Source organism: Amyelois transitella, chromosome 5 (assembly GCF_032362555.1).
Source record: "Amyelois transitella isolate CPQ chromosome 5, ilAmyTran1.1, whole genome shotgun sequence".
NCBI lineage: Eukaryota > Metazoa > Arthropoda > Insecta > Lepidoptera > Pyralidae > Amyelois > Amyelois transitella.
The window spans coordinates 2487507-2513320 of NC_083508.1; the positions used below are offsets into that span (position 1 = coordinate 2487507).

General features: G+C 37.5%; 1 protein-coding gene across 4 annotated transcripts in view; it reads right to left on the bottom strand.

Moving 5' to 3' along the window:
- The window catches only part of LOC106138607 (E3 ubiquitin-protein ligase HECW2), an 84171-nt gene that overhangs the window by 53947 nt on the left and 4410 nt on the right, over window positions 1–25814 (bottom strand). Inside the window, exon 1 of one of the 4 annotated variants that reach the window (XM_060954735.1) lies at window positions 25486–25723. The exons of the other annotated variants lie outside the window; for them this stretch is intronic. The gene's annotated coding sequence lies outside the window, so the exon portion shown is untranslated. Of the gene's footprint in view, window positions 1–25485; window positions 25724–25814 lie in introns of those variants that run through there. 4 annotated transcript variants of the gene reach the window in all.

Genomic DNA, 25814 nt, shown 5'->3' on the forward strand with positions numbered 1-25814 from the left:
GTAGTGCAATACTCAACGCAACGGCTATCCCATTTAAGTATCACCCAGCTCATATCGTGAGTTTTTTTCTTTTAATCCATGTTTTCGTTGTAGTTTGGATGAATATATTGAAAATACTGAATTTCTTTTTTTTTTTTTCAAAGCCTCGCGAAACCATTGTGACATTCAGAAAAATCCGTGTCAGACCAGTCATGAATATGTTAAAAAATTCTAGTATTTAAACAAAGAACGGTAAGAATAAATAACCCCTCTATTTTTCACTATGAGCTAACGTGGAAGCATTCCGAATGGCTTAAACTTCCGCTTTGTTTTCGAGAATAGTGAACCACTTAAATCTGTCACAATTTACAGAAAACATCTGCTATATTTATGTATATTTAGATTTACTAGTAAATATTCTTACTATTAATAATTCTTTAAAAATTTTTAAGCTTTTGCCTTGTGGCCAAAAGCATTACATTATTCATGAAACAAGTTGGTGATCTTAAAAAAAATTGCACAAGTGCTTCACGGCATTTCTTCAGCAGATCAATCTATAGCTATACTGACAAAAAATTCTATAGGTTTCCCAATTACGAAATAAGTAGATTCTTAAACCGTACCAAACAATGGGCGGAAATGTTTGATATAAGAAATTTTCAAACAAATATTTCTTGGTACACTTCACATTGACTTTTGTAACGACCCCAGTGACATGATAATTACACTTAACAATGTGTCAGTGGCAGCTACAGGTTAGCGGAAGCCTGTAGTTACACTAACTACGGTCATCGCGACCCCTATGCGACATCTGTCTGACGCCTACACTTAGATTTTTAACACCATATCATTTTAAGTGGACCCCTACTTTCACACGAGATGAGATCTTCCACGCGTTGTCATGTAACCCTGTTGAGTAAACATTTGCAGCTGCCGGTACAGTGATGAATAAAGCTTATTGCTCTGGTTTTTTAATGTTTTCTTTATACCTGAAGTATTCCAGAACATTAAAAAAGATACTTTCTATTACTATCAGTATTACAAATGCCCTAAGTTTTTACTGGTCAATATCCACATATGGACGGAGGACATAACAATAGACTTTACTGACTAAAGTTGCGTAACATTCTCAACATTCAAAATAACCGTATCAACATTAGCAATAATAATATCGCTGCGCTTTCTCAAGCCTGCTCCAAAAAACGAAGTGCTGCAATTTAGCCGGCCAACTATATCCGTTTCAAAGTATCCAAAATTAGAGTTGGAGCTGTTGGAAATCAGGATACGCCAGTTAAGGGTCGCGCTGACAGACCCCCATTAGCGAAGTGACGAGTCTTACGGCTGTTGACGTGTTAACCCCCTTTTACAAGTTTCACACGGCTGTCTTTCGACGCATTAACTATCTTTTAGTGCTGTCGAAGGATGGAAACGTGAGAGTTAAGAAAGCACTTGATTGATTTTAGGTTAAACCAAACTTTGGTGAAGTGTGTAAGGAAACAAAAAAATACTTGATCTGAATTTCTATGATGGTAAGGTTATCAAAGATTCAAGACTTTGAAATACCCTCATTATCGACTGAATGTAAACTTATCGAAAAAGGAAAACAGTGACCAAATAAAACACTAAGACACTGCAGCCACAAATATGGCAATTAAGACAACAAAGGGTTTTTAAGTGATCGGTCGTATCTTAAAATTCTTTTCCATTCATGGAGCCATTAAGGAGTTAATTTTACGAGTGGGGAGCACTTAAAATTCTGTCGGTAGGTAAACCGCCGGATATTGGAGGTCAACCGCGGCAGACATCGGGTATCCATTAGCACCTGAAGAGATAACGCGCTGATGACATTTATTGAACCCAATGAGACAGCTGATGGTCGGTGATTGATGACAGACGATGTTGGTCGTAAAAGTCACCTTGTCCACTGTCTTTTTATTGAAGGCTGTTGATCGAAATAAAATGAAGTACTTAAATTATAGTAAGATGAAGTATCAAGCTAACATACAAAAAGCTTACGAGGTAATGAGGCAAACGTTGTATTAATTGTCACGCGACTGTCAGTTTATAAAAGTTTTTCTTAATCGTTTAAAAAAATGTGCAAATAATAGAGTTTATATTGTGAGAAATGCATGGAAATAAGCATTTACAAATTTTACAACTTCAAGTGAGTACAACTTGGACAATACCAAAAATATCAAGGTAAATTGTAACACCGCAAACGTTATAATAAAACAATCGGTATGAATGAATCAATCCCTTGCAGGAAACTTTATTTAAATTCTCATAAGCAGCGTAAATGTTTATTTCTTCTTGTTTACCATTCGCACGTTCATGGTAATTGATCACGTGATTCATTTCAAGATCTTATCCTAGATCTCGACCTTCGATAGTTTCCATAGACGGGTATGTAGATTAATGTGAGTCAGAGTTCAATCATCATTCTATGCTTGTAAAGTGCTAGACCACACCGCACGAACCACGCCTCCTGCTGGGTTAATGCCTGCTGGCTGATTCTGTACTTTGAAATATTTCGTAGTAAATCGTTAAGTCAGAGCGGACTGTGTAAACTATGCTTCTCCATTCATTGATGTTACAGATTTTTTGTTTGACAACGATAAAACAAACGTTGTTATTTGTTTTGTTGTCAAATAGGTAGGACAGGATTTTCATCATTTACTACATATCAAACACCCATTTTAAACATTAGACATTTCTACTTCGTGTTCGTTTTACCCTGGGAGGGTTTCAGGTATGTTGATTTTTAATACTTTTATTTTCATCATCATTCATAATAAGACACTACTTACTGGTATGTTGATATTAAACTTCGTTGACATGATAATGATCTTTACCACATTGTGTTATGACATCCTAGCAATTGAGTTTGAGCATTTTGCAATGAGATAATTCAAAATGCCAAGTACCGTCTAAAGATTTATGTGCAGGTTCTCCTTCATGTATCATGAAAATTATTACAATAGCGTTCTTATCGATATTTACCTTAAGTTTATGTCAATCACAAATACCAGAAACGACTGTCAAATGGAGTTTACATGGAGAAAATGGACATTACACTTCACTACACCAACAAGAGTAAGCTCTTCAATTGAAGAAAAAGAATAAGGATGAGAATATTCTTGGTGATTACCATAAAATAAATCAGTATTTACCTGTTTTACATTAAAAGATTTTCGCCCGCTTGTATTTCTATTTTGTGGTACAACTTTTATACCTATGTGTTACCGTAAACAACTATACTAATTTAGCCTTAATAAGAACATCAAGAATAGAATAATCATCATATCAACCCACAGCCCATTTCATTGAGTTGCCTCGCTCGTCCAATTTGGAGTAACCTCAGCTAAACAAGGCGTAACAATATCTGGCGGAGCCGTGATCGTATAAGGGTCTTAGCGTGTCAGCGTTAGCCAATTATGTATCTCACATGGCCGAGCGAGTATCCCTATAAGGGTGGATGTGAAAAGACTTAACATTTCAAGAAATTTCAATTAAAAGACGGACTTTCAGGCCATTCAACTAAAGATTATTTTGAGAATTATTCAGATTATACCTAAATGACGAAATCTGGTCTGGTATAAGGTCATTAATTAGAGACGGGTAAGAAAATCCAGTAAAGTGTATATAATGTAATAATTTTAGAATGAAATGATGTTACATCAAACACGCCTACAACTACATTCACATCACACAATATATTGCAAATATATTCCAATGAGCTTAAACTTTTACAGCATGAAAACACTTCAAATCCACCTACGCTGGAATCTTGACGCTCTCGATGTATTATGAAAGATATGTATCAGACTAGTTTCATTGGATTATCTCTTTATTGTTATAATACGGGAATGAACACACTTTTTATCTCAATGAATTGGAATGTACGTGGGTGGTGAGAGATGAGGCGTTATCAAAATCATGGCGATTGACCACTTAATGCTAATCAATTGCTCATGCGCCGGCTTTAATAAGGTTATTTAGCTGTCAATTACATGGGCGCGGTTCAATGGCGATGATCATTGAAGAGAGGATTATATATTTTATTTAATATATTGATGGAATAGTCGATTGTGATAGTTCTGCCCAATTTTCAAAATGTTTAATTTCAACGATGCTCAATGCAGAAAAGATTAATTTTATTCCAATTATATCTATTACGTCTGCTATATTTAGCTATAATTCTACACGTAAACTAACTGTACACCAGACAAACTCGATACCACAGGGTATTCTCTAATTCTCTGCCAAATTATAAAATATCTTGAAACTAAAATTTTTGATAGTTAATTATCTAGTAACGTACTTACTTCGACAGAACTTATTGTTTTGTACCTGCCCAAACTGCCCATATTTTTTTTTGTTCAAGAGAACGTTAACTTATATCAATTCCTTTAATAACTAGCATTTATGTCCCGTATAACATATTAAAAGAACAAGCAGAGAGATAGAGGTGTTATTTTGAACATTTTTGGTACGTATGACATATTAACACTCAAATAGATAGGTATAAAGTGCTTATAAAGGTGCGACGGGGTAATCTACATCGGAATGGCATCGACTGATCGCCACGTGAGTCCATTGATAGCCGATGCGGAGTGCGGTGCGCGGGCGGAGGGCCATTCATAAGGAGCGCCTGCGCCTGCGACCTCGCAGCGGCGCGCGACGCGACTCGACCCACAATCTTATGCGTAGGGTTACTTGATGTGACGTCTTGTCATGTAAGGTCACTGAACAAGAACTAATTAGAAAGACATTTAGCGCTTTTCTACACATGATTTATTAGATATCTGATAAGATAAATTTTGACGATGATGAAAAATACTAATCTGAATTGCACACACATTTTAATCTAAAGTTCTTTTTTAAAAAAATGTCAGTGTCTTTTTTTAAGCTGATAGGTAGGCCGAATACATTACTTGAAAAATCCATAATTGTAAATTTGACTATGACTATTATGTCTATTCTGACCCATGACCTGAGAACAGAAACGATTGAGACAACTATGACAACGCTTTATGGTGACATTAATTTCATAATTCATGCCGATATAGACCACATCCTCCAACCTCATGTGCAACACTGTCAATGTGATGTCACATGTCAGCAACCACCCACAGAGTAATAAAATAATGAGGCGCAGAATTATGAGTGTAGGTGACAAGTAAACCACAACTGGCCGATTAGGTAATAAAGCTAAAATGGACTTAGCGAGTGCCCAATCAAGTAAGTTAAGTGCTAATATTTGCAGACACCTACTTACGTTCGCCAACCTGCCGCATGCCACCGTACAGGCCACAGTCAATAAACTCCCACCAGTCTACCAATACAATGTGGAGTAACTAGAAAGTCTACGGGGGCGATCGATATGCTCTTGATCCTTTTAGGTGGGACGAATCACCGGACGAGAGCATAACGCGTTATTTAGAAGACCCGTATTGCCTTTAATGGTGGTTCTTGTGTTATAAACAATTTTATGTCATGGTATAGGTGCTCTTTTTATTCCATTAGTTCTAACATTTATTATGGTCTTGCTAATGACTGCTGGCTAGTTATTTTGTACTGGCATGGTAAGTTATATATATAAGACAAATTCCTTTTGCATTTGCCAAAAATAAAACGCTGTTTACCGAGCCGATGCGGTAAATCTCTCCAGCGTCGTTCTAATTTAGCGCAAAATAATTATGACCCTATTTCGCATCGACCCAGATGATGTGCAAATCGATACGCGTCAAATCTTCGCACATGTACTGTCGCGCGTCGCAAGCACGCGGGCACGTAGGCGCGTGCTCAGCATTCAGCGCGCGCCCACCATACGCTGCCGCCATTATAAAGTCCGCCGATTCCGCGGAATTTATGGGAACGTTGCCAGCGACATCCTCACCATCGACAGCCACCGGTTATCGGCTGAGAGCACTTACGAACCACGATTCCGAACGAGTTATTGCCATCGTAAATCCCGTATTCACTTAGCTGCACAATCGTATTTGAATGGAACAGTATAATCGATAAAGAATAATATGTCAATAGATGTTATGATGCATTATTTATACGAAGTGATACTTACAAAGCTCTACTACATCAACGCTGATATAACAGCCTTTATGTTCAATGAAATCATTTACCTAGTTGTAAGGCAAGAGAATGGAAAGCACGAGACGAGAACCGGGACGAACGACCTCCACGTCCGCAAAACGAATACAAATGGTCCAACCTGTGTGACCCGGCCGCAGACGGATCGTAATAAATCACGGAAAACTGCACATTGTTGCAATGTACGAGTAATAAGCCAATTCTAGGCAGCAATGTAAATCGACGCCGAATACGTGAAAAGGTTCAAAGATTCTTTAAGTTAAGGTAAGGTGTAAGAAAAAAAATTTATATCAAAAATTCGGTCAATCTAAAATTTGTGTCTGAGAAGAGTAATACCTATATTCAAGCTGTCGAATTTGAAGTAGGAGCCGTCATTTTGATAGCGGCATAAGTAGTAGTATCGCCACCATAACCATCCGAATGCCCTCACGCACATCCTGCACGAGTACTCGTAACACTTGGCGAAAAAATATTTCGACCAACGTCAATCGTCATGAATATTTATTACCAAGATGTTAATAGGCAGTTTGGCAACAATAATATTTGTCATTGGCCAAGACCACGACTAGCACTAGAATGTCAGAGTTCATCTTTAAGGATATCCGCCTCGATTCAACAATCGCGTATTATCGTAATCTCCCATCTCTCACTTCGAGGCAATCTTAATTCAGAAATATCATTAGCACTTATGTGAGAACTCACGGTTGTTGCGCCCAAGCAAACAATGGTTTTGCAAAAACTAAACGAAAACCGCATGTTTTAGTGGCCATTTGTGTGGCTATTATTTGAGAATGATGTGAGAATACCAGAACAAAGCCCATTGTGTAAATAATTAATATGAGATTTAGAGTAATTGCTCACTCTTACAGGTTTCAAAATAACTTTCAAAGTCAAAAAGATAAGACTACATAACGATAGACACCAATATTGAAAAATTCATACACAGCAAGTATTTAAAATATATGCATTTACGAGTAAAGCCCCAAATATTTATCAGTTATTTGACATTTATTTTTTTTGGTTATTTTGAATCTCATTAGAAAAGCCCGCTCACTGTTATCAAACTTCCTAAAGAACTACTTACATCAACCAGCATTAAGAAATGAAGAGTTAGAAACTACGCTTTCTCAGGCCAACTTATAAAATCATGCGTCAATATAAAGTTTATTAGAGATAACATTCGTAGTAACAGGAAGTTGTTTTATCAGTGCAAGTCCAGTTTCAAGACAAACTTAAGTGTCATGTTTAGCGTGTAACGGAACTGCAACTGCAAGTGGAGCATTGCATTCCCACATGATATGTGCTTTTGTCTACGCAACACTGTCTTTTTGCACGTCTGCTTCCGGCAAAACAATTGTGTGAAATACTCAGTCAGTTACTTCAGTTAAATTAGCTGTTAAGCTTGCAACATACATATATTCACGTCTATATTGCTTTTTGGCTTAATGATAGAAGTGATATTCAAATAGTGTCAGGTTGCTAGCCCATTACCTAAAAAAGAATCTCAAGTTTGTATCCATTAGTCGCCTTTGACGACATCCATAGGAAAGAGATGGAGTGGTCCTATTCAGTAAAGCTAATGTTAACCTTGCAATAACATGGATATAATGACATATCATTCGGTTAATTTCTTAATTACAGATTTTTTACATACATACATATGGTCACGTCTATATCCCTTGTGGGGTAGACAGAGCCAACAGTCTTGAAAAGACTGATAGACCACGATCAGCTATATGAAAGAATTGAGATTAAGTTACACATTTTTTTATATGTACATATAAATGACTTTATTGTCCTTGTGGATCTTGGCAGATTATGCCCCAACCTATATCTTCTTGCATAGGCAAGAAGCTGACTGAAATATTTCGCAGCACTTCGTGGCCGGCCGGATAGACGAATTCGGACACGCAATCCACTGTCCACTGTAATATAAACTGTACGTTTATTGATATACTGTCAGACAGACTGACGGATTTCGTGCAAACAAATACTAGTACAGTTCATTGGCACACATTCAGGTTGTGCAACGCGACTCCGGTCGACCCTAATGTTACGTTATCTGCTCCAAAGGGCATGCCATTTCATGTGTTTTTATCGACACGTAAACATATTTTGAGGCAGGTCGTGTTATTAATATGTTTAAATTATTATTGCAGGAGCTTTTTAAAATATCATAATTATTGACCATGATCTAATATTCACCACCTTGCAATGCACATGTTGGGAATTTGAGCAATGAAAATAAAATGGATAACAGTACCGATATACTTTTAATGTGCAGCGCAGTCTTCTTATCAGAAAATTATTAATCTACTTTATTGTACTAATAAAAATGCAGTATAATCAAGATACGAGAAGCAATAGCAAGTAATCAGTAGATATATTATTTCATCTGGAACCCAAGCCACCAGATAACGAGGATCAGTATTACATGACAGTAACTCGATCGGAGCATGCTAACTTTACGTATGCTCATTAAAATTATTGTCAACAGACAATAATTTTAATAGAAAACTACACTTAATAATTCAATAAAGGGGTTTCGAAGGAACCAGCAATGAAACTTATTGAAGAACATTCGATTTATAACGAAAACAAATAAAATACAGGACGAATTTATTAATCAAATAGTTATTTAGTGTACTAATGAAGACAAGATATTTTATTTTCTTGCGTATTTAGTTTTTCTACACTTCATAATGTGGGAAAGCCATCTGTATACGAACGTGTAATAACCAAGCCACCGACGAGAGTGATAGCTACTAATCAACGTGAGGGCAAAAAAAATTTTGTACGTATGTATGTTTTAACGCTACAACTTTCAAAACAAACCAACGGTGTTTCATTTTAGTAAAATATAGTAGATACACAGAAAAGAAGTAAAAAGGAATAGCTGGTTCGTCACCCAACATCGCCCTTGATCTAGCCCAGCACGCGCAGAATTGAACAAGGACGCCGGAAGACGAAGCGAGAGTAAACACCAAAAAATTTCCATTTTGCTCGCGTCCAGAAGCCAGGATGTTGTGTCGGTTCGGTATTGTTTGTCCTTCGTGAGCTGCATGGAAACTTTAATTAACACCGTTCCCAACCTTGAAAATTTATAAGACAAAGTAAAAAATAAACAATCATCGGTTTTCCTTAAGGCTGACCTTGTTTACCATTCAATCCAAGAGGCGTAGAAAGCAGTCCCAACCTGTGGTTCACCCTGGTTTCTACCCTAGAACTTACACCTAACGAACAATTTTAATTTTTAACAAAATTGTAAATTTGTAAAAGACTACTCAACCTATTTTGATACCCCACGAACTAAAACATTCTATTGACAGATCGTACTTACGTAGATTTAAAATTTCATCAAAATCAGGCAAACGCAACAGCTCGAAAGTTATCACGTTACAAACATACATACAAAAAAAGTATTTTCACCCTGGGTTGATTTGTAGATTGGAAGATACAAAAAGATTCATAATGAAGTCAAAAAGTTTTTGAATTACACAAGTATGATTTTTACTCAAAACAATGACACGAATGAGATATTAAGCAAATCAAACAAAGTTATTGTCTGGCCATTTAATCTAGTCTAAGGCCTATCTATTGCAGACATCTAGGCATATAATTTGGCACGTCATAGCCACGTCCCATCCGGTCAGCAGTTGCGCAACCTTCCAATATGGGCATTGTATGCTAAACAAGTCGAGCTCCGCCAAATACTAATACAGCCCTAACGGTAACTGCATTATCCTGGCGTGGGACCTACCCATTGAAATATTTTATGGTCACTGCTCCCATACGCATAAGAGTAAGAAAAATAAAGAGAATATCTTAAATTGTCATCAATAGGATAGTATAAAACAGAGTTAGTAGTATTACCATTCTAAGAATATCCAGAATTATAAGATTCATTTTACTTAGGAAGTGAAACGAATATACCTTGTGGGAATTCAACGCGGATCGCTAAACGATCATAAAAATATATATTAGATATAATATTAGAGAATGATACGTTGATACTCATATTACTAAAGCTAATGTAGAAACAGCGAAGATAAAAAAAAAAACACAAAAAAATTAATAATGCCGTTTAACCTATGCCCATGATCCGGATACGCGAGAATAATAAGATCGGATCGGGAGGCAGTAAAAACTACACAAAAAGGCTGAAATCACACGTACGGTAACAAATGATGTTTACTGAGCTGCCTTACAAACACACGAGCCTTTGAAATGGGTACGCCGCTTATCCACGATGTCCAAAGGGCCGGAAGGATTTTTAGTGGTATCGCCCGTTGCTCGCTGCTTCCTATGAGCCAAAGGTTTTTTTAAGCAAACACATCCTTTTATGGTACACTGATGCGGCCTTCTTTGAACTGCATAATGTCCTGTACAAATGTTTCATAATAAATACCGTGAAAGTTACGTAATCAATATATTATTCAGTAAGTAAATATTGAAGAAATAATTTGACTTGAAATTAAATACTATGGAAAGAAAATAAAATTAGTCTAATATGTTTCAATTAAATGTTCACATTTTAAATTTCATTGGGACTCGAGAAGGAACACTCGTGTGAAACAAATCCTGACCGGCACCGGACGTCCGTCTTTGTCGATATTCCCGTTCCACATCAAAGGGAGGCAACGGTATCGGAGCCAGACAAGTTTCAACTTTAACACTTTTAAAATAGAACGCAACAGAAGAGTTCGATAACGCCCATCGTAAAACTGCCCTAATACATCTTGTCACTTGAAGAGATGATTAAATTGCAGTGGACAGCGCGATAATAGCGGATGCGGAAATAACTCGTAGTGTTACAAGTGTTACAACTAACAAATTGACACACATATTACTTCGTAAAAACCAGAAAATATTTAAAAATTACTTAATAATCTACTTAGTGTCAATCAATTGAGTTATAGAGCGTGCAAGATCTTAAATGACTCAAATAAGCATCAAACTAGGTATTAATTAAAATTCAACTGCTTGGACTGATTGACAATCTGCTCGACCTTCACTAATCGTGATCGTGCCGGAGATAATGTGTGTTTACCTGGAATAAACGAGTGCGAAATAAATTGAATGACGGAGATGAGCAGTTACAGAAATAGATAATGATATTAAATTTGTCACTTGGTGGGAGCAGAGAGCGGTCAGCCACACACACCGTAAGCACCGCCCACGTTCAATCCATTTCCGTTGAGACTTCAAACACGAGACACGCTTTTCCTTCGAAAGTCGAAAAATACATGCACCAGGTCCCTACACGGTATAGTACTGTTTGTTTTCACACGAGACTAGTCAGACATATGTATAAGTGAACGAGTATATTTTTAACATAATATCTACACTGCACTTTAAATACTCATCGTATGCACCGGTTGATTGCTTACAAGAAGCATCGACCTTGAACGAGGTCCGGAGAGCGGACGTCGAATAGTCGTAAAATAAAAACGGCCCTCATTACTGCAAAGACAAACGAAGAGGAGAATAATATATGACCAGACGCTTACACGATTGACGGCCGATAGCTCCTCAGAATGTCGGTATCCGGCATTCAAGGTGACACAGACCATCCTTGTAGATCCGGTGTGAACTGAAGACAATATTATCTGCATCTAATATATCGACAATAACAATGTAATGCAGCTTTTTTCCATAGACACAATAATAAACGACGAATTTCGCGATGACATTGCGATATATACTGACCAATTATGAAACGCATGTTCATGACGCATAAATCCGGTTAATATGAAACCTTTGACATAATATGACTCTTGGCCAGAAGTTTACAATTATACTTAAGAACGGCGGCCATTTAAAATGCACTTATAAATCGAACAACATTCACTTAAACGATAAGAGTTGCGAAAATAAATCCGACATCCGATAATTGCATCGACAGTTAGTTAATCTTTTTGGTAACTGGAAGATAATAATGATAGGTTGAGCAAGATCGGTGACAGCGGGGGCAGGCAGCCAGCCGCGTGCGCTGGATTGTCGTTAAATTGAATTAGAGCCCCCACGGCACCACCAGCTCTGCGACTGACAAGCTGCGCCCGCGCAGTTCGACGACCGATCGCCCACCAACCGTACTTATTGATTCCATTCAATCGATCCTCGTTGATAAATCTCGTAGTGGGAGTGACGGTGTACCGTGTAACAGGTCTTTTATGGCTTGTCGATTAACCCATTTGTTGGGGTGACATTCTTTCATTTCCCTAATTTGTAGGCTCCTCCAATATACGTCGCGATTGATACACTTATCACACCTAATGATGATATTTTAGCTGACGAGATCACAACATGATAAAAATCAGAGTTAATCTGCCTCAAAAGTGGTTAATAAGGAATTCCTGTAATAGTTTATGCTGCCTTGCATAACAAGACGGCATGTCTGTGCTGCAACCACCAAACCGAGTGGCTCCGTTATGCAAAGACTAAAGCAAAGCGGAAGCCTAGTAGTAATTTTCGCTTTTGCGCAAAGAATGCCGTTGGGTTGACATTTGGTGCGCCATGTGGTAGTGGGTGAGTACAGTAATTACATTTCACACTCGAACGAGCTCTTTCGTTTCGACTTGAACAAGTTGGGCAACGGACGGAAGTATTGACACCGACGCAGCCACCTCCGTCATTTAGATTCATCATTCTTAGATTATTTATGGAATTTTCACACTCTATAGTTGAATCTGAGCTTATAAACCGATATCTACAATTCTCACATCATAATAAAGTATCTCTGCTGGGTAAATGCATTCTAGATCAAATATATTTATGTTAAAAACTCAGGAAGTGCCTAAACTACTTGACTTTTATATTATACCCATATTTTACTTTCTAAATAATTGTCTCATGTTATTTTTCTTTGATATATTGTGATGAGGTGACATTAATAAATATTCCGAAGAACATCTAAATTACAAGATACTTGACTTGGAAATTTAGTAAAGGCGGAAATCCCAACAATAGAAAACTCAGACAGCCTGTATATTTATTAATATTTGACTTTGTTGAATTTAAACTAACCGTCGTTTGATGTGAAATTATAATTTAATTCAAATGTGTGGTTATTTTCCTCGTTAATTTCAATAGTCGCAATAGATAGTTATTTTTGGAGTGTATATTAAAAAACTAATACCTGAATTCAGAATATATATTAGGCGAACCGAGACGTCACAAATAGTGTAAACGATATTTGGCTGTTTGCACTTTTATATGATTGTAACGAAGAAAGTCGAAGAACTTCTGAACCTTTTTGATGAATGAATTTTGGTACACAGATAGAATAATAAATTTATAGGAATAACATAGGCCAAAAGCTAGTATTTACCCATGATTACACTGTAGTCAAGCTAACTTTAATCCGGTAGGGAGTTCAGATAAGCACATTAATTGTTATTATTATCTTTTTCTGTTCCAAAGGGTACAACGTATTTATCTCTTAAAATATTATAAAGTGTTCCAAATCGTAAAATTATTTGTATGGGTTAACCCAAACATTAATGCAATTTTCAACAAACACTAAATAATTTCCGTCCACTGCTGTTTGCGAAATGCACCCAAAACTAAAAATAATGCAATTCAACTACAGACGCGACAGATAGAGAGAAGCGGAAATAAAAAAAGACTTGTAAATATGCTCATAAAATTCTGTAGTCGTTAAATGCAGTTGCTTGGGGGCTACAATGTGGTGTGAAGGATATAATCCTTGGGCGAAATGTGTAGGCACGCGCTTAGAGCAACACCGCAGTCCAATACGATCCCGTGCCGTGAATTTCGATTGTCATCGCCATCTCATATGTTTCATTTGCGTTGATATCAATTTCTGTATTATCATTTATTTCATATTTAAGATTTACATATTTGTCAATTGGCGTTCAATGACCTCCTTATCAATTGATTCGTCATATGTGTAATACGAAAACAGTACACCACGATAGTTGCAGAAAGTGTGTTTATAGCATCCGCCTTCCTGCTGTAGACCGACCGAAATACCGTTATGTATGCAGAACAGCCAAACTTTCATTGATTTACATACCAAAATCATGACGAATTGCCCACAATGCACGGACGTATTACGTCAGTAGAGGCAAAGCTCCTCAACGTGCTATATACTTAAGTTTATTAGCAATGGCGACTTTTACAATTTCATCTGTTACTGCCCTTAGATTGACTTATTCTAAAGTAACAACTATCATTATAACAACATCTTTAAAATGTTATTATATTACAAGCAGCAATTCTAAACAAAATCATAAATAAGTGAATTTGAGACATTCTCTTTATTATTTCTACGCCATTGGCAGCACAATGCATCTAGTTAATAGAAGCAAACACATTCCTATTCAGATCAAAAGCCTTTCCTACCGTTAATAAAAGCCTATTCAAATGTCTGAATACTGCTTGGAAGCTGCAAACAAGATGTTTCGCTATCCAGCCATACATACTTCTTATGAGCAAAATATTAAATTCTCTCAGACCTCTGATCTGGTGTAAAACGAAATCGTTATCACACATGTTATTGTGCAATAATGAATAAAGTCATAGCGGAAAACGTGTGACGGCAAAAACAAACTGCATAGCGAGCCTTAAAAAAAACTACACTCGTTAGTGCATCCGGTGAATTACGATTGCGCGTAGTGTCTTTTTGCTGTCGTGCTGGATTATAAAAAGAAACCGATCAATCGAACAACATGGCACACGGAGGGAGAATATCCTGCCGCGCCGCGGGACACGCAGGATCGCAGGCGCAGGCATCCATGAATGGCCCTAACGAACCCGCTGGCCTTGTACGGGTCAAGTGGCCCTGCGCGACTCAGAAACTATCACAACTATTGGCTGTGTCTACGAAAACGCCGAGTATTTAGCCTCAAACAGTATTGACAATTGATTTTGGCATAAAGTTTGTTTATACACATAATATAGCACATGTTTGAAAAAAATTTTTGGATCTGATTATGATCAATCAGTAATTGTAACGTGTAAGTATATTTATAAACTCAAAGGTATTTATGTCTTTTGCAATAAATCGATAAATGTTCATAACAGGAAATTCTTGCATATATTAACGCATATTGTACGTTCTTATGGACGTGGTAAACATCTCATTCATGATCCTTTGATTGAGTTTGAATGAGTGACGTGCTCTGTATATACAATTTGCCTTGTAACAGGAAGTGAAACGAGTTCAGCCATATCAAGGACGTTATAAAGTTTAAACTGGATATAAAAACTATTCAGTATAAAAATTATATTATTGAAACTTCCCTAGCAATAAGTTTGACAAAACACGTTCATAGTTCCTGTCTATGTATGCGTGATAACATAGTGTTTTGAATGAGACAGTTTCTTTTCTAATAATAATTTTTTTTGAGGAGTTACAGGAGTTACAGGAGATGGTAAACTGTATGCATGAAGCTTTAAAAGAGAAAGGAATGAAAGTGAACGTAAGTAAAACTAAAACACTGGTTTTTGAAATGGAGAAAGAAATGACAGCATGTAATATTTTGATTGGAGGAGAAAAAGTGGAGCAAGTGAAAGAGTTTGTATATCTAGGATCAAAGTTTACATCAGATGGCAAGTATGATAGTGATATTGAAAGGAGAGTGAACGCGGGGAACATGGTGAATGGAGCTTTGCATGCCTTTATGAGCAGTCAGAAACTATCCAAAAAGGCTCGACTGGCTGTGCACAGGGGCGTGTTGGTCCCGACATTAATGTATGGGAGTGAAAGTTGGGTATGGCAAAAGAAGCATGAAAGCAGAATAAATGCAGTGGAAATGAGAGCGTTAAGGAGTATGATGGGTGTGAAATTGAGTGACAGGATAAGGAACAGCGTGATAAGGGAATGTTGTGATGTGAAAGAAGATGTAGTTACAGGAATAGAAAAGGGTATGTTAAGATGGTTCGGTCATGTGGAGAGGATGAATGAAAGCAGGTTGACTAAGCAGATATACAAGGAGAGTGTGGAGGGAAAGGTCGGAGTGGGAAGACCTAGACGAACGTATCTTGATCAAATTAAGGACGTCCTGGTAAAGGGTCAGGTCAAAAGTACCCGAAACCGCCGAGCTTGTATGAAGAGAGTTATGAATGTGGACGAAGCGAAAGAAGTATGCAGAGATCGTGGCAAGTGGAAAGAGGTAGTCTCTGCCTACCCCTCCGGGAAAGAGGCGTGATTGTATGTATGTATGTATGTAATAATTTGTAACGACCTTGATCTAGTCGAGATTGACGAGCTAACCCAATTACCGGTGCGTGCCTGCGCGTGCGGTGCAGGGATTATGGTTCGAGCTAATGATGCAGCCACTTGCAACATCTGGTGATTTGTCTGGCATACAACAACATCATGAAAACAACTTCTGCCTGATGAAGCTGCTAGTGAGCATGAAACCACTAACAAAAGAGTAACCACAGGCGTCATATTAAATCCCCGGCAAAATTTTACACAATATACTTTCGATTTTATTTCCAAAGTATTCATTTATATCTTGATAAAATGTATTAAAGACAACGATACTACGTTGTATTAAATTGAAGCCGGCTTAATAACTGGTCTGTGAATTAAATAGCTACAGAGTACATTGAATGATGTAACTACTGCAGACCCTTTGAGTAAAGCTTTCGAAACTTCCCATGGCGGCGGAAAAGAGTTGTCGAGCAAACATCGAATACGTTCCGTCCGATTAGACGTCGTGGCGATTTAACCGTTCTCAGGCACTCCGCGGAACGCACGGAAGACGCAATGAAACGGTGTAGAGGATGTACTTGTCAGTCTTTCTCTTGATAAACAACTAGTGAATCTTTAATCGCTCGTCTTGAAATCTCGTGAGTGGCGAGTCACATCAATGTTGAGCTTAGCAAGTTTTTATAATTTTCACATGAGAATTTCTATTACAGGCTTAAATTACACGTCCAATATTAAAACGTAATCTACATTAAAAGTCAACTCGTGATCTATGATTCTCTTCGCCGCTTTTAGAGCGATATTGATCTGTAATAAAATCCAAAGTTCCCAGTAGTGGCACGATTGAAATTCTCCACACTTCTTGGAGCAAAATGCCACGGCTATTATCATTTTGTGCCATTACATATCCGCTTAGAAACATCGACCTGGTTTCGTTAATATCTTAGTGCCACTAAAATTTAGTAGTGGAGTCAGATGAAGTAACTTTCCGTAATTTGTACCAATTTGTCTTGAAAACGGAGGATTTGCCTGGTGATTAAACAGGACATTTTCTTGGAAATAAAGGTATCCTAAAGACAAATCAAGATCTTAATACCTCTGGAGTCGGAACAAATAAAGATAACCGTTACCTAAAAAAATTAGATCAAATACAAGTCGAAGTTAAAAATGGCACAAGATGCGGGAGTATTTGCAGAAACAATGAGCTATTATAGGCGACTGTTGCTTTGATTGCCAGTCACTTCGCCGAGGAAGTCGATATCTATTAACTCGGCACAATAGGTGAGCGACATCCGAACCTCGTTACTGACATTCGCTTCCGCTGGTGATTTGCGACAGAATCGTTGCATACTGAATTACCTCAACCACGTTTTTACTGGCTAGCCATAATTAGGGAGCGTGTTTCATTTATTTCTCTCTTTCATTTATTTTCGAACGAGCGAGTACGCACCACTTTACTGCAACGAGAAGAGCTAAATCTTAAATATAAGAAGAAGTTTAAAAAGGAGCTCTTTAAAAATGTACTTCTATTTGAAACCAACTTTGATCACAAACACAAAAACTAACTTCCCATAAAGAACATAAAGATCTGAAAAACAAAAGATGTTTTCTAGCTAACAAATTGAATTAATAAACGATAATGACAATGGTTTTCGCCATAATTTTATAGATATATTGTTGTGTAATTTTGCTGACTAAGAAGAATGAATAAAAGACATAATTGAACCCTCGATGAAAATGATGCAGTGTAGTTTGTTCCGCCGCTTCTTCTACACATGCGCTTTAGAAGGGATAGTAGTTATAATTAGATTTAAGTGATGTGACGTCAATAAGTGATACCTTATAAAATATATGAAACTAATATGTACAGTTTAAAAGATAAGCAAATATTGTCCCGTTCATTTGCATGTTCGGTCAAAGATTTTCAATCCATAAAGAACATGAACAAGTAAGTATACCTATACACGAATAAGAGAATAGTATATCTCATAATTACAGAAGGGGAGACTTGAGTCGTGCAAATCCCGACAGCAGTAGATCTACGCCACAAATCGTCCGGACAAATCCAAAACATTATTTACTCTAGATAAATATTGAACACGTTATGTTTATCCAACCCCAAAGACTTAACTTACATATCCACCGCCCTATTTGAAGTATCATTGTGTTCGGAACCATAGATAGACAGAAGGTACGTGCCGGTGGTAATGTTTAAACATTTGTCGGGTCAATATTTGTCGTGAGCAGCCAGCGAGCACGAGGCGGGGTCGTGTCATTGCATTATATTAAGTTGATTTTAAAAACTGAACATTTATCATTCACTACAGATGCTTTACTCAGTGGGAGGCCATCATCTCCTAAAAAGGTTGCGAAAAAACTGATACAAAATAAGATACAACAATCTTGCTCAGCTGCTTTTTAAAAATCTTCATTCCCAGCTTTGCACCTGTTATTTTTAAACTCGTGTTTGAAATCCAGAATCACTAACAAAGCCTTGGGTCAGATTTGGAATATTCCATTATACGTGAAATTTTAAACGATACTGATAGCTGATTAAATGAATAGATTTTTTCAGAGCAAGGTATTCTGCTCCCGCCGGGAAACGTATAATGACTTCCGTCGACTGGACAACAAGAAACGTCGAAAATAAGACGGACCGACAGCGGGACGGCAGTGTGGTCAACCCACCCTAAATAAAGTTATTGGTTGCCAATAAGGAAACCTCGTATGGAACCACATGCATGAACATAAAGTTTTGTTTTTTGTTATATTTAAGTACGTAGTTATCAAGAACCTGTACTTAAACAAATGTCGACATGTTATCAAATACAACAAGAAGGAAAAAATAAACAACAGTAGGAAACGGTAATAGTATCTGTCAAACTTCAATCAAGAAAATGCAAGTGGCAAATCCAAGTATCTTTGATAAGCGGATATGGGAAGTGCGGTCGACATGGCGCAAATGGTCCACCGTTCATCGGCTCGCGATTCTAATTCTGATGTATCCTGCGGGTTTCCTGCGCACGCGCCTACCGGAACACCGTCACTCACTATATACCCATGATAAATAAATCATACTCGTGCATTACCTACGCGCTAATCTCGAAATTATGCTCCGCTTCCTGCGAGAAAGCTCTATCGTAGCAGGAAATACAAACATAGATCGATTGGCATGGCGCGCAACGACGAAGCTGTAAAATTTCAGGCGTTTCTCCTTTATTTAATGAGGGAACATAGAATAATCCAGTAATCAAAGAACTTAATAAATGCTTATCAATGGCAGCAAACTAAGCGCAAACGGAAGTCTTGTCATGATAGAACCGTTTAAAATAAATCAACCATACTGAAGATAATCGTAGCTATTAACTATTAATAAGAAGTCTAGTCATAGCTTTCTGATATGCATTCCCCATTTGATTTACACAATGAATAAAGAGTTAATTAATCCATTCACGGATGAGTACATTACCTAGCTTCAGCCGCGAATGATAACAATAGCCACTAACAAAAACAAACTGCTTCATATCGCAACGCCGCCAATACACCGGCCGGTGTTTACATACGAAGCAAACTGTAAACACTCGTCCGGCGGCATATGTCCTCTAACACATAGCAAATTACAGCTATAAATAAAGCGCAAATTTTACAAAACGACGAAACCTCGCTTATTTAAAGGGGAATAGAAGCTAAATTCCAAAACTAACCAAAGATTTTACTTATTCGAAGATTTATACGCCTAGCCTTCACTGTGCTGGTCAGTAATCTATACACATCCTCTTCGGGAACCGTCTGGTAAACGAGTCGGTTAGTACCTATTGTTTCCGCTGATGACTACGATCTCCCCATTCAGGAGTGCCATTATAGGTTCTAGGAACATTTCCCATTGTTGTGTTCCCAGGACGGCATCTTTTGCCACTGGAATATATGTGATACCTTACAGATTCTACGAATTTAAATTGTTTATCGTGCCTAGGAATTAAGGAAACAACTTTCATATAAAAGTGACGAATAAAAAAATACATTTACATTTGGTACTTAATTTAAAAACAATGATTTCTTCCCACCGATCTGTGGAGACTTGATTTCTTTGACTAGTTTAAAGCGCATGCTAGAATGCGCAAGCGAATAAATCATAACTTGCCATGGTCACAGTCCAGAAGCCCGTCACGGGAAAATAATCTGATGTTCATGTTACAAATGTGGAGATATGCCAGAGTTTATACTTCGAAGACACGCTCTATAATTACGGAGGCTCGATAATTGCAGATAGCCGTGGGAAAATTAGAAGTTATGATGATGGAAAGGCTGAATAAATTATAAATCTTTTAATTAGTTGTAATGGTTACTACGGTAATGTATGGATTGGACAAAAGGCGAATTGTGGAAACTAAGTAGATTGGTTCATTTAAACGGACAAAAGAGAAGTCACCAAACAGCAATGAACGTAAAGAGTAACTTTAACAAATTGTGTATCTATTACCTAATTGATAATGAAAAATTCGTCCAAACAACTTAATCTGCTTATGAGGAAGCACGTTTTATTCAATAGTGGGACACACCATAAGGTGCACTGCAAAGCACAAATGGTAATCCACATATAAATAAAATGAAACTGGCTATTTGTTCCCTTCGCTGCGATCAACAGCTTCGATACCGCAGTGTCGCAGTGTAATGTCGCCATGGACAGGAAGCAGGCTTGGGGCAAGCTACACGAGATCCCTTTTACGCGGACCAATTAACGGACCCCGATGGACCGGATGCGTATACACACACGCATTAGCACCTTTACCCTTCACTAATCTTTTTACGAACCCAATATCTTGGGAAAATTCACAAGGAAGCAAAACACGAAGGAAATTTCGACACAGAGTAGAAGTAGCACTTTCAATAAAATATCACGTAGAAGCATTGTAAGGACAGGATAGTTTTAGTACGTGACTTCATTGACCGGATTGCACAAGCGATCGTCCTTGGTTTCACTAAAGCGTTCATGGAGTATATGGTGTACAGGATAATAAAACTCGCGAGTACCTACATGCCCATGTGAAGATTGCATTAGCGTTATTGTATTCACAGCGCGTATTTCGAATGTCGTGTCTTGACAGTCGCACCGCGTCGGATGATATAGTACACCCGTTACAGAACTAACTACTTGAATGCGAGAAACGGAGAAATATACTAACGGAATTTGTGGTCTATTTTCAGATTTTCACAGATGGACCATATACACGTGTCAAGAACTTGACATTGTTGCGGACGAAAATAGGTCAAGAGCATATGTGTCAGAATTCCAAAATATTAAAAACATTGCAGGGTGTGCTATTTATTTAAAACGCCTCTGTAGTTTAAAGACATTTTTCGTTTTGAGTAATGCAAATTAATGATATAATATTATTAGTTTCTCAAAGATCGAACTTTTAATTTAAAACATTAAAATTTCTCCCTCGCGAGAACGAATCGCGTCATTGTTTACACTCTCTAAGATATTTTGTACTATTATTAGAGCCCCATATAAGAAACCGGAAGCACAGCCCGTGCCACCAATTACGGGTAAGTATAACGGACGCATGCTACTTCCGTTTTCGTGGGACCAAGTTCCGCCCTCTCCTGGGGTTGATCCGGAAAGGACGGGTATTAATAAACGTTAAAAAGTCAAACGAACTTTTGTTCCGATCCCCAGAACTTCCGCTTTGTATTCACTGTTGTGAATATCCTGGTACAATGCGATTATGCGACCGTTTACACCCAAATTGAAAAAAAGAATTAGTATAGCAACATTTAAGTTTTAGGTGTTGCCACCTAAAATCTTATTAATTGTGACAAAGAAATATCCATCAATAAGAGGTAATGCTTTAAATGAAATTATTCAAATCCCCTTCAAGGCGAACACGCGAACGAAGGTGCGCCCGACGAGACGAACACCATTACCGGCGATCGTATAAACTTCGAACAAAATTTATCGCTTCCTCTCTGTGTTTTTCACTCGACAACAATACCCGCCTCTCCAAGTGTAAAGTTAATGTCTTTACGACTTGTTGAGAAGCTGTATGCTTCAATGCTCCCGAGTATCCATGGAGAGAGGGAATCACATGTCATTGGTTCCATTTAATACGATCGAATAATATAATGCAAACGTATTTACGGCATTTGAAAATAAATCATAACCCATCAAATGACAATATATCAAAAGAAAATAGTATAGATTGCATTAAATTATTCCGTACTTCTTACGTGGAGTTTCTTCTTTTTATAGTCAAAATCGAATTGACGAGCAATTGCTTCACCTATGCAAAGCATCCAACAATCAAGTCATGACATAATATGTTAAGCGCTGGACCACAGAATATTATATAATAGTGAGACATAAACTTGACGGTCTGAAATATGAAACATTTCCTCCAGACTTGAACATTTCAAAAACAAACCTCATTAAAAGTCGAAGCGAAGACTTGAGCGAAACAGCGGGACTCCTGTCTCGATTCTTAGTAAATCAACTCGTGAGAAAAGATCCCACAATTTCTTTCATTTGTTGCAACTTAGCAAATCGAGTCGAAACCCCGTGAGAATAATGCAACAACTTCATACAATGCTAGTTAATTTATAAAATGTTGCAAGACATGTAATTGATTTTTTATTTTTTGGTTGGATTTGAGAAATTCAATTTCTTTGGCTTTGGCTAAGTGCAGTTGCACATCGTGATTAATGAAAGCATCGTCATGCAGCGGAGGCGTGGCGATTTAATTTCCGCCGCCGTCCGCAGGGCGAGGGGCCGCTCTAATGGATTGGATTACGGTTTCATGATGACCATTCTTTATTTCATACATTTTACTGTAAATCTAGGTAGCAATACTAAATTAATTCAACGGAAACAAAATTCTTGGACCAATTGTTATCGTTCACAATTACCTTCGCATGGTAATCACAGTATAAGGTGATGAGTAGACGTAAGACAGTATGCCGTCCGATCATCAACAAAGAAGTGACATAATGACAGAAACATTTGCATAACTACTGCATTGGACAAAATGATTTAAGTCACAACTGAATCGGAATTATCTGAACCGGAAGTCAGTAGTTTTGTAATAAAAGATAGGCTAATTGCCACTTTTAGTGGTGTTCAAGGTAAATATTTATCTAAATAGCACAGCGAGCAGTAAAGATAAGATTTTACATATGAGTGTTATATTTTTGTTTCAGGTTTTCAGTCAGCATAGAAATTCTACCTAATTTTGAAAAAGCGTTGCCTACAAACCTATGATAGAGAATTTATACGACATGCAAACAATATAGTGGACAAAACTAAAACTTTATAAGACATAATAATTTAAGAATTACTATTATGGTAAACGATTTTATAATGAGGCGTACAAAATGCAGAAATATTCTTTCTGGCATCTCAATTGCTCTGTAAGTGTTGTCATTTGTTCTGTTACTAAGCGCTTTCTTATTGCAGACTATTACATTACAATGAGATGTAAGTACGTAAAAAGTCATCAGAGAAATTGATCATGAATGTGAAGCGAAGTGGGAAGAAGGTGGTCTTGCAAAGGCGTGGCAATTAATATCCGCTGGTGGTCATTGATATATGAAAATTTTATTAGTTTCTTATAACTTAAATTTTTTATCAGTTGCTGTAGGTAAACCAATAACCTATTTTAATCGATATGCATAACTTCAGCATTCTCAAATAATTTGAAGTCGTATACATACATACATTTAGTCACGTCTATATCCCTTGCGGGGTAGACAGATCCAACATTCTTGAAAACACTGATAGACCACGTTTAGCTTTTTGGCTTGATGATAGAACTAAGATTCAAATAATGACAGTTGGCTAGCACATCGCCTATAAGAAGAATCCCAAGTTTATAAGCCGTTTTATAAGTCGTTTTTTACGACATCCATGGGAAAGAGAAGGAGTGGTCTTATTTATTGGTGCCGGGAACCACACGGCAAAATGTGTTAGGTCGTATAACTTAAATTAAAATCGTAATAATATTCTCCTTGAAGATTTTTGGTCGGGCATATTTTAAGAGTCGCATGGAAGAGAAGGCTTCTAGTGTAAAGCTTGCGTTTTGCTGTAATAATGTTTATAAATGTGAAGTGACTAAAGAGGTTTTAGCTATACTTTTATAGCTGAAAGAATAAGTTAGTTCTATAGATAGATAGAGGAAACAGACTAAGATCGGCTACGTACACCGACACCTGGGATATTAAGCCGTCCTAGAGTCCTATCCTACATAGTATAAAGCAAAGTCCGCCTATTTTCTGTATGTGAATGTAATATTCTTGGAAAGTTGTGGAAAAAAGAGAGAGACTAATAAAGTTATTTCTACATTTTATCTATAAATTCTACACGTGTGGAGCCGGGAATGGTCGTTAGCACGATATAAAGTCAAAACTTGATCAATACAGCAGAGCTTTAAGTAAATAAAGCAAATAAAGTGTTAAAAATGATAAAATATGCCAGAAAAGAGTTTTGAGTATCAAAACAAAATAGACACAAAGAAACTGTTTTGAATTTGATACACTTATTTTACAACACCACAAAAAAGTAAAACGCTCGAAATCCTGGCAATATAGGTAGGTATAGTTCATTTAGGCAGTTTCAACAATAGGAGCTCATCAATATTGGGGCGGCACAAACATTGAGATTCCGAGTCGGCAATAAAATTTGGCGAGAAGTCCACACAGGTAAATTTCGCTTAGCGCCTTATTAAGCGATCTATTGTGCCCGGACGGCGCCTAAAATTGGACCGTTTTTACAAATACCACCACATAAAAAAAGGCGAATAGCCGGCCTGAGCTCTTATCATTTTGTCTTTGCAAGATTATTCTCAAAGAAATTGTATTATACAAGGTCACTTTTCGCATTACCATACTCTAAAATTATAAGGAACTGAATAACGACATGTTTAAAAGTTAACTGGACATTAACAAATCTGTCTGTTATTTAATGTGCAACAAACGATTACACGGAATGAATTAGTGAAAGTGGTTTCATGTCACCGACAATAGTTACCAAAGTTGCTCAAACAAATTGCGCTAGATAGAAAGAAGACACGGTGTTGTACGACACCTACTTCATTTAATATACGTGGGCTCCACCTACAAACCCAACCCACTGTCATATTTGTCGCTTACTACATCCTATCACATCTACGTGTCACTGCAAAGAACCTTTATATTAAATGAAAATTCATATAGTCGCTTACCGTATATGTCAAACTGTGTCTGCCGATAGCGGCTTTCCTTCGCAAGGGCTAGATTTCCTTTGGCGCAATGACCTGGTGCTCACTTCTGTAACTGCATCGCTGGTGATAACCCAATCGATTCACACTTAGTGTCAATTGTCACTTATGATAAAGCGAAGAATACACAAGAAAACACGTATTTGAAATTTCGAAACGTCAAATATGGAAAGCGGACATGCGCCCGCGTGTCGGCCCGATAGTCTACGGTGCGACTGATCGTGAGCGGCAGAAGGAGGCACGCGCCGATTCATTCACAACTGTGGTGTGGTGGCGGGGCGAGGGGCGCGGGG